A 10,118-nucleotide genomic window follows, 5' to 3' on the forward strand; every position below is an offset into this window, starting at 1 on the left:
CAACTTTGACCGTTCTCTGCCAGGTCTTGATCACTGAGCTCTCTTCCTTACTGGTTTATTCTTAAGCCTTGGTACTAGCATGCTGCTGTAAGCCCTATGTAATACCTAAAACTCACCAGGAACTAGTTAAGAGCATATCAAAGCCAGAACTGACAACGTTATGGTTTAAATTTTTAGCTATATTTGGGCCTTCCAAGATCTTGTCTTCATATCTGCTCAGCTACTTCTTCTCATCTTTATGTAAACACATTTGGATAGTTTTCTAATATGAACCGTACACAAGATTCTTCAAATAGTACAATGCAGATTTGTTCTCTATCCATATATGTATTGTAAAATTATATCCAACGTTTCAACGATGAAGGAACCCGCTGATTTTTAAATGTTGACTAAATGATCAAAAGCACTTCTCAGGTTGTCCCGGGAGACTAGCCATTTGCAATAACCAAGCTGTAATGGAGGACATTTACCAGGGTCAATCGCGACGTTTCGCTGATTCCGGCTATCGTAAACTGCAAACTCATCCAACCTGATTACATAGTATTCGAATACTTGGAACATAAGCCTCCTGTGCTTTGGATTCGTGGGTATTTGCAAGAACTAGTTATAGTAAAGAAGATTGCAGTCTGTTCCAGACCCCTACCACAGAGGTAGACTCGGAAACACCTGATCAGTAGTGAATCCTGGTTTCTCAGTGACCCATTATTAGCTACACTTGTGGCGTTGTTTAAGTCGTAGATCCACCGGTCTAGACTTAGGTTGTGAATGCGTGAAATAATGAGCCTCACCGGGCGTAAGGCTCACAGGGAGCCCTTGCTTCTGAAGGGTATAAAAAAGAAGAAAGTGTCTTTGGAGATAAACTGACGGTGCAGAACTCAAAATAAAGCTGTGTACTCAAAGATCTCAAAGGAATTGTAACTACTGTCGGTTCTGTTAAGCGTCGCCATGCGATATCAACTTAATGCTTTTGATGGTATTTGTGTAACATTTCATTTGAACCCGCAACAGCTATCATCTGCGATACCTGTCTCATGTGAGTGGGAGGGAGGCAAACTTTCAAAACTTCTGAATATACCCTTAGGGATGCACAATTTTTCTTGTCTCTGCATTTCTTCTTTTCCTTTATAGTAACTTTTCTATCACCTTTCATTGAAAACGAACGGTAAGGCTGCCCAGAGGGAAATCAATGAAGCATTGCACCGAAAAGGGAAGAACTTTCTGAAGGAGAAAGATAAGAGCGAAAAGGTGTATTCACACATCCTTTTCCAAAGGTTCAATCACATAACATCACAGCAGGTAGAAGCTGTAGGATCTACACCGTGACTTCGAATGAATGGTAAGCTCTTCCTGACATTTGGAATCATCCATGTTGAATATCACACGACAGCGTGGGAATGAAAAAGCTACCCGTTCTGTCATATCATAATTTTCTCCACTATTAGGGACGTCCTATGGGTCAGATGAAAGAATTTGTCTCTGACAGAGGCGGTTCCTCTAAGGAATGTAACAATGCTATCAAACACCGCAGTCCCTTTCAACTGACAGCCATCCTGAATAATGAGTCTCTGTAACGTGAGGAAGGTCCTAATTTGAACGACCTCCTCGCCTTCTTATCAATTGGTGTGTCCTTGAAGGCCAGTTAAGCCCCATTTGGCGATTGTAACAATCTCATCTAATAACAGAGCAATGCTTCAAAACGTTCCTTCGGCGCCAAGCTTCTTCACCGTTAGTAATTTCCAATTGAATAAAGTTTGAAAACTGATAGTGATTAACTGTTTCGTCTGGCACATGATGAGCTAGGACGAGTTATACCTAATGGCCAGTGAGTATCATGTTACAATGTTTAATATTGATTATCTGAAGGGATAGACAATTGCGTGGTGCTGTGTGACAGTATGTATGGCTCATGAGCCAAAGTTTGGATCTCTACAAATCTTTCATCCAATAGAAATAAATCTCCATATGACAAAGGACACAGATTGAAAGTTTACTGACATGACCTTGATTCAACGAACCAGCGCACTTCACGTCTATTACTAAACCTTATCATTCATCTTACAACGAAACTTTATAATTTCTAGAAGCTAACTTGTAAAAGTGCTACTTTGAAGGGGCTTTCATTGCACACGATGCTTGAGCTTAGCGTCCTGTGAACGATATAAATGTACGTATATATGCATTACACCTTTGCCCTCCTGCCTTATACCATAAATCAGGCTGAAGTCTTGACAACAAAAATTATGGTGTTAATCCTAATCTGTCGTATCGTATATCATGACGTATTCGCTTGTGACAAACCCAATGCATCTTCTGGTACCAATTACGTCTGAAGTCCATCTCTCATCTAGACGTGTAGGAATAAAGAAATCGATTTTAGGTTCACAGATTGAGAGTTTTTGTTCTGAGTTATTTCAGAGAGTGCGCATTGTTTTATAGCTTTCAGTATGAAAGATGAGAAAGCATCGATCTGCCAGAATTTCTGTTAATATCATCTATAACATGCCATTGCTGTCATGGCGCCAGAGGAATTATACAGTATTGATCTTCAACAAAACCACACTGGAAGAAGTTAAAAGAAAATCTTACAAACAGAAGGTAGTCTTCCATGTAATCCTCTATAGGACCAAACTTGATAGTAGTCTACAATATAAAACTCCCATCTGCTCTTTGTCAATTACAAGTGCCTTGAATGATGTCGTTAAGGACAGACTTTAGATCTGCATCTGATAGTAGACTTGAAATGCATCTGATTCTGAATTATGCAATTCGAAGAAAAAGAAAGAGCTCTTTAATACTTAACGATTCGTAGTAGTGTCTTCGTGCCCTCATGCCTTATATCATTTGCATTCTGATCTCATTTTCAAGATTCTTTTAAAAGACACGGAAGCGTATCCCCCGGTACGTCAGTAAAAATGGCGTAATGATGGAAAATGACCGGATTGATTAACGGTTTACATCAAAAGAAGTAAACAAGTCCCATTTACTACTGCATAGTTCCCAGCGACAATGTCATTCTGTTGCTACTGATCCCCAATGGGGCTCTGTCGGCCGTTTATAATACCCAAAATACCCAAGTTACAACTTACTGTACATATCTTTGTCAAAGGTGACGAGCTACACCCTTTCAAGTTCCTTTTTTATCACGACTTCCCATTACCTGTTCAATCATTCGCCCGTAAACAAACTTTTTAGGCTGTTGCGAGGGTGGCAAAACACCCTTAGGTTTCTCCTAGGAACCATCTATAATGTTTGAACAATGTCTGTCTGACGCTGTAATGGCGCTAAAAGTACTTCTCCGCGCCCCAAGTGCACTTAACCCAGCTGGCGGCCTATTCCCATTTTGCTGTTATGTCTTTCATGTCAGTGTATATCTGCTCTATGGCAGCGGTAAAGATCGTGTGTGGATGCGGTGGTAAAGATCGTCCTTTGATCATCCTTTGAATTATGTCTCGCTGCTGCTATCGAGAAGTTTTTAGTCTTTAGTCATCCATATTGCCCCGAGAAAGGAATTAAAGAATACAATGAAGGTTAGTAAAAATCGACCAGTCATTGTGAAGACCAAACGATTGAAGCAAGCTGCTGCCAGCAGGAGGGCCAATAATCTTTAAAGCTTCAAGAAACTCTGCATATCGCTGATTAAACCCCTCAACTTCCATCTACTGTCGTTTGGACAAATTTAGTGCATTGGCGGTTTGTTGTTTCTCATCTATGTACGGGTTGCAACAATGAGAACAGATGTCATGTTTGATGTTGCCTTTTGGGAGATCAAGTTAATGTTTGATTCCTATCACGGTAGTATTTATACATACAGGCCAGAGTAGCATTTCAAGTTTCCCATGACGCACCGCGATTGTGCAGTGCCAGACGTAATTCACCATAAAGGGACTTATAATAGTCTCAAACGATATTTGGATGCTGTTATCTATTGCTCCATAAAAGATGGTTATGACAATAGTTGTAAACTTCTTTTATGACCATACATGTAAGCTTATCTCAAGCTAATATCTTTCTTGTCTTCCTCATAAACATTGAGTTATGTCGTTATTATTATTGTCAAATATATAATGGATTTAATTAGGGATACAACGTTATCCTGGTTTCTCCGTGTTATTTCACGTATAGCAGACCTTACAAAGTTGACGCTAAACATTTTACAGATCCGCTCAAAGTTTTTTGCTTTAAAGTCAATGTTCTGATGAAAAAGAATACACAGCATGTACAACAGAGCAGAATTATATCTAAATATCAGTACGAGGCCTCCCAAAATTACTTTAATATATTTCCAATCGCAGTGTTAATATATAATGCATAAAATGGATTATTCGAACACTCTCATGGGACTATAAGCTAATATTATATAATTGGTATGATTATGAATTGCACAGGAAGGAATTGCAAATTCAAGACTATATAGATACTGCTATGATTGCATCCCCACTGTCAACATCAATCTACAGATCCACAGGTTTATTTTCACAAATAAAGTCTATTGGATTCTGTATCCCTGCACTATGCATTGAAGTCTTACCAATCTAGTAAGTTGTTCTCCACGTGTAGTCATGTTTGTTTGTTCGTTTTATTTAGATCTCCATTAGTGCCACATAAAGAACCACTATCCTACCACTTACATGATGATAATATGAAATTTGAATAACAAACACCTATATACAATTGGCAAACAGAAAATTATACAAAATCAAATATAGTGAAGCTTAAAAGTGAGCGGAAGAAGTCAGAGGTCAACATAAGATAATGGAAACATAATCTGGTTATTGTATGCAAAGAAATCCAAAGTAATGATAACTGACAAGGATATGTGATGCCTGAAGTATATCAAACTTTATATACATCTGGTGAGTCATTCTTAGTGGAACAGCTTTAAATTTTGTCTGTCGACTGATAGGATAAACTGACCTAGGAGTTCCAACCAATTTTAAACAGAGACAACGATCGTGAGAAAGTTGTGCAGCAAATATCCAAATGAATTGGAACAGCGCTTTCGTTCGTTTCGTAAAACAAAATCAGTAAACTCGATTCTTGTTATCACGAGAGTGCTTGTTATATTACCATTTTGCTGTGCAATCTACCTTGACCCTATGTAAAAGGCAATAACGTGGTGCTTTACACGCAATTGCTACACCTTAAAGACTTTCAATTTGCTGTTTCTCATGCCGTCCATGGTCATACCCATTCTAATGAGTTTTTGCAGCCTTGACCCTGGATGCTGCCCCCATGCACAATTTCAATAGCACGTTCCTCAGTGTAGTAGTGTGTTGTTCCGTGGTTTTAGATGGCCTTCTTTACCGTGAACACACCACGTCTCCTACATATCAAAGACAAAGTTGTTTCCTATATTTTCTTTTGTATCCCAAATGACAACAATGATTTGCATGGTTGATTGCTTTTATTCAGGTTATGATATAGTTTAAACTCCATATTGATTTCAAAACTCTTAGATTCCCCAGTTACATATAAGCATCTTATACATCGATGAGTAGAGCAGGCCTTTATGAAGTTTCACTGAACATTTTGGAATACAAATTGGCGTTGGGAACGTACATCTGCTCATGTAGCAAGCCAAGCACATTTAGTACATAACCGTTTGACTCAGTGGATTAAACTTAAAGCAATAGCCTTAAACATTTTGCGTGCATTTGTATTCTTAGAGGAATGCACACCTAATCTGGGCGATACCCAAAGGTATATGCCTCCTCCTGGTGTAGATTGCGCTAAATGAAAACTTGCAAAGCGTGGAACCAATGTAAGTAATAACACAGATTTCCTACGGAAATGCGTTTCACCCGAAGCATGCAATAAAACAAGGAAGCGACGAGGCAGCAAGTAGATAATGGTAGTTCAGTCATCCAAAAATCCATCGAGAACGCCAGAAACATTGTCTGGACTATTAATTTACAAGTCCACACAAGTTGCATGCCCAGCATCGCAATTACTTTTAACGACATTTTAACGGAACTTGAGGGTGGTGTGCTGCAAGTGTAAGTCCCTGCAAAGGTAGATAAGGCGAATGGCGGGGGCTTGAATAATAGATGCTTGAGATTCCTGGTAAAAGTGTACAGGAACACATAAGTCTCGCGCGTACGGTGGAAAGAAACATGCTTCATGCTAATGGCCAGCAATATAATGAACGTCTGGACAGTTTGATATCTTTGTACAGCAAACGGTACCCCTTTGGCAGTTCCATACAATAGTTCTGCGGATCATATTTATGACAGACGTGCAGTCCCTAAAGACATGAAAGTTCCCTTTATATTGATTCAGCCAAAGTACTTAAGACTTTTTCCAAAGTCGGTGTACGCAGTCATTAATCGTCCTGATAAAACTTGCCAGACACTTCTTCCATTTGTTTCCCTTAATCTATTGCAAACTATGCATGGGCATGTATCGATATCTAAATCATTTAACAATTAAACAAATCTAATATATTCAGTCTTTGATCTGACTGAAGTATATACTTATAGAATTGACTTTTATGTATTCAAGTCGTATTTTTTCTGAAAACCTTAACACTGTGCTGAAGACAAGCGCATGCCTTATGCCATCAGCAAACACATTCACATTTGCCTACGTTGGTAACTCGGCGCTTCCTCCCATTTATTTTCTGTGGATGGTTAAGATGAATACGTTTTTCGAATGCGAAAGTCTTATGTCTTAGCTGGATCTGTAATCAGAAAGCGGAATGAAAATGAGGAGTCGACGACATGACCCATGGGTCAAAAAGGGTAACCGCCACGAAAGGACTTTATGCATAACACGACATGTAGCCTAATCTAACCATTGGGAATTCCGACGGATGGTTACCGTAATTGCATACGTCTTACTCGGGGAATAAAGAAACATTATTTTATTCGACTATCGATCAAACAGCCAAAGCCTAATTCCACCGCGGAACTTTAAAAGTCTTCAAGATGACAAAGCGTTTGAGTAATCGCTTCAATCTGAGGTTTAATCCCATAGCTGTCACCAATGATGTACTTTGTTCGACCGTCTAATGTAGCATTTCAATGGAATGGATTCTTCTGAGCTACGGCTCAACCCCTCTTGAGAAGATATTGAAAATTCGTTACTACAAAGGAGTTCGTGGGATTCCTCAACGGACGTGGCAGATAAAGGGCAACCTTTTCGTCTGAGTTTTGACACGCACAGGTCATCCCGTGTAGTCAGCCTGGCCCAAGCCAGATGGTTCACCTTGACAGAAGTTTTGAAGTTGATTCAAAGAAACTAAGATAACTCATTACTTTGTCTAATGAACCATGGTACCAGTTTACTTCAAAAGAGGTGAGAGAGGAAGGCAGTATTCATCACAGCCTATCAACCCACTATGAACCGATCGCGAGGCGGTAGCGGTTGGTAGTTACCCTGGGAGCCTAGACCCTGAATCGGCCCCACTATCCCACCGGCCCCCACGATCCAGCCCACCCGTTCGCTGACTGCCTGCTTGCCTTAAAGGTCTGAAGAAGCCTCTCAGTGAAAGTTTCTGTTCTGAGCATACAATGCATGCTTGTTGGAATTATTGTCTTAAGAAGTTTTATTACTATGAACCCTGCTGAAACAGCCCCCACTATGCCAGGCTTCAGTCTCCGAAGTCTGGGTTTCCATGAGGCTGGACAGCTGTTTAATAGAATAGTCCTAGCTACGACATTAAACTGTATGTCTATAAATGCTATAGAATTAGAAACTAAATGTGCAAAATCTGTCTCTGCTCTGACACCATTACCACCTTTCATATAGAATGATTTGAAAATAAGAATTACTCTTTTTAGTAACTTATTCGTTCAAGACGGTTTAGCTGTATGGCTATGGGTGTTAATCCGATCAAACTGGATCCTTTAAGTGAGAGTCGCATGCAGATCAAATCAAGCAGAAACGTCTACCAAAACAAAATAACAGAGGAGCACGGTACTTCAATCTACAACTAACGATGGTAACAGTTCACAGACCGAGACATTTACTACAGAAGGAACACAAGACTATGCCATCTAAACAGTCCTGTAGTCAGTGGACAGATATGACGGGGAAAGGTGGGAGGGGGGCATTACTAACTGACTGAACATTCAACACAACAAGGGCAAACAAATGACCCTCACGAAAGCGACATTACCTTATAGGTCACGATATATCGATAAGCAAACCAACCAAGCTGTTAGCTCAACGCTGCAATAGCTAACGCTACATTAAGCAGTTGGCGAGGTGGCTGCGAACCACACAGAGTGGTGCCAAAACATGAATTCTGTCAGCGACGCTCACAGCTGCACTGGCGCGAAATCTCACAGACGACCGGATCGTTCTCTTTATATCCATCCGCAACAACATCTGACTGTCTGCAAAAAGTCCAAATGAAGGGTAGATATTTTGTGTCTCGTCAAGTCATCATTATCATGATAATAAATATAGACATTGAATTAAACAAAACTTACATTTCTGTGGCCTGTAACAATGTTAATTGTTAGTATCGAGGTACTATTCTCTGTCGGCACATGCGTATATACTACTAAGGTCAGTGAAACGGCAGATTCCTGCTGGTGTGCGATGGGCCAGATCAATTCATATCTGGGGATCACAGCAAACGAACATAAAAGGTGAAAATAATGTTCTGTGTGGTTTACCGCTCTGTGTGGTCAGGTCAAGACACTTACGATATATCAGCCTACCATATCCTTTGTAATTGATGCTCTAAAGGTAATCAGCTAAAATCCTTTGTCAGAAGCCTACCATCACCAAGTCTTGGCAAACTGGTTTGCTCCAAATGATTTTACTGATTTGTCCCATCCGAATTTGATTAGTTTGATGTATGACTTTGTATTTATGAATAATTAACCCTGCAAGTGTCAGGCCAGTCAGATTATAGTTTGGCCGGACACTTGCAGGGTTAAGTCATCTACGAGGCTGAGTTGGCTTCAATATCACTCTAAAAGTTCAGGGCATAGTTTAAAGAATGATTAACGTTATTAGATGATTTGGTAATTGCTTTCTGTACATCAAATGATATCACACTGTATATTAAAGGCGTATATTACTTAAAAGTATTGGATGTTGTCGTCAGGAGTCGTTTAAGTAACGAAACATGCTGTCAAAAACATTCATTTTGGCCTCGGCCATCATTTGTTGGCGGCTGCAAAAGTAGATAAGTCTTAATACATATTGCACAACTCAACGCCATCAGTGCCATAAGGGGTAACATATTTCACGTCCCTTCAGACTAAGAATATGAATTTTGCTACTTGCTTACATGTAGGTAATACACATTTATGTGTGCTGACGGTTCTTCAAGATTATCTTCGACAAGAAGGTTAATATGTTTTCAGGACTATTTTTGTTTGTTTGTTTGTCTGTTTGTTTGTTTGTTTGTTTGTTTATGAATGGCATACCTCGATGGCTTGTTCTTCTTCTCGTGTCACCACTTCTGCTACACGCTCCCTCTCCAATATTCCGCTACTGCAAGTCCTCTTGGGGTCAGGGCTTCAAGGTCCACTCTGGTGCATGGCTCAGGTAGGAGGGGGCAGACAAGGAGGTGTTCCATGGTCTGCTCCTGCCCGCAGTCACATGCCATCTGTCCATCTGGACTGAGACCCCACTTAGGCTTGTGAATAGATCTTTATGATAATCAAGACGTAGCAATGATTAGATTATGGGCTGCCTAGTGGCTTTTCATGGTACTGCAGCAGAGCTTCCGGTTTTGATTCTCGTGTTCTGGACATGCTATGTTCATGATTTTTCTATGGCGTGGATAGGTCTTGTTCACTATTCAACAAATCTTAACTTTAACTTGAAGAACTAAACTTAAAACCGTGGTCGAGTTTTTTTATGTAAATTAGCGTCGCCACAGAATGAATTCTACGTAAAAAGTTTGAAAGAAACAGAAACATTTCAAGTGCCTGTTAAAGCCCCCCCCCCCTCACTGGTTCCGCTGCACGCTGGCGGCGGCGCCGCGTACTAAACTGGATTTTTGTTACCCTTGACCTTATAATGGAAATACCATTCAAAACGTACAAGTATGACCAAAAAGACAACAAAACACACAAAGCTTAAAAAGATTCGTTTTTAGTCGATGAAATTTGTTGAGAACTTTGTCAATTTGATCGGCCTCAGCGACGCCGCCA

The sequence above is a fragment of the Branchiostoma lanceolatum genome, chromosome 1 (genome assembly GCF_035083965.1).
Source record: "Branchiostoma lanceolatum isolate klBraLanc5 chromosome 1, klBraLanc5.hap2, whole genome shotgun sequence".
Classification (NCBI taxonomy): domain Eukaryota; kingdom Metazoa; phylum Chordata; class Leptocardii; order Amphioxiformes; family Branchiostomatidae; genus Branchiostoma; species Branchiostoma lanceolatum.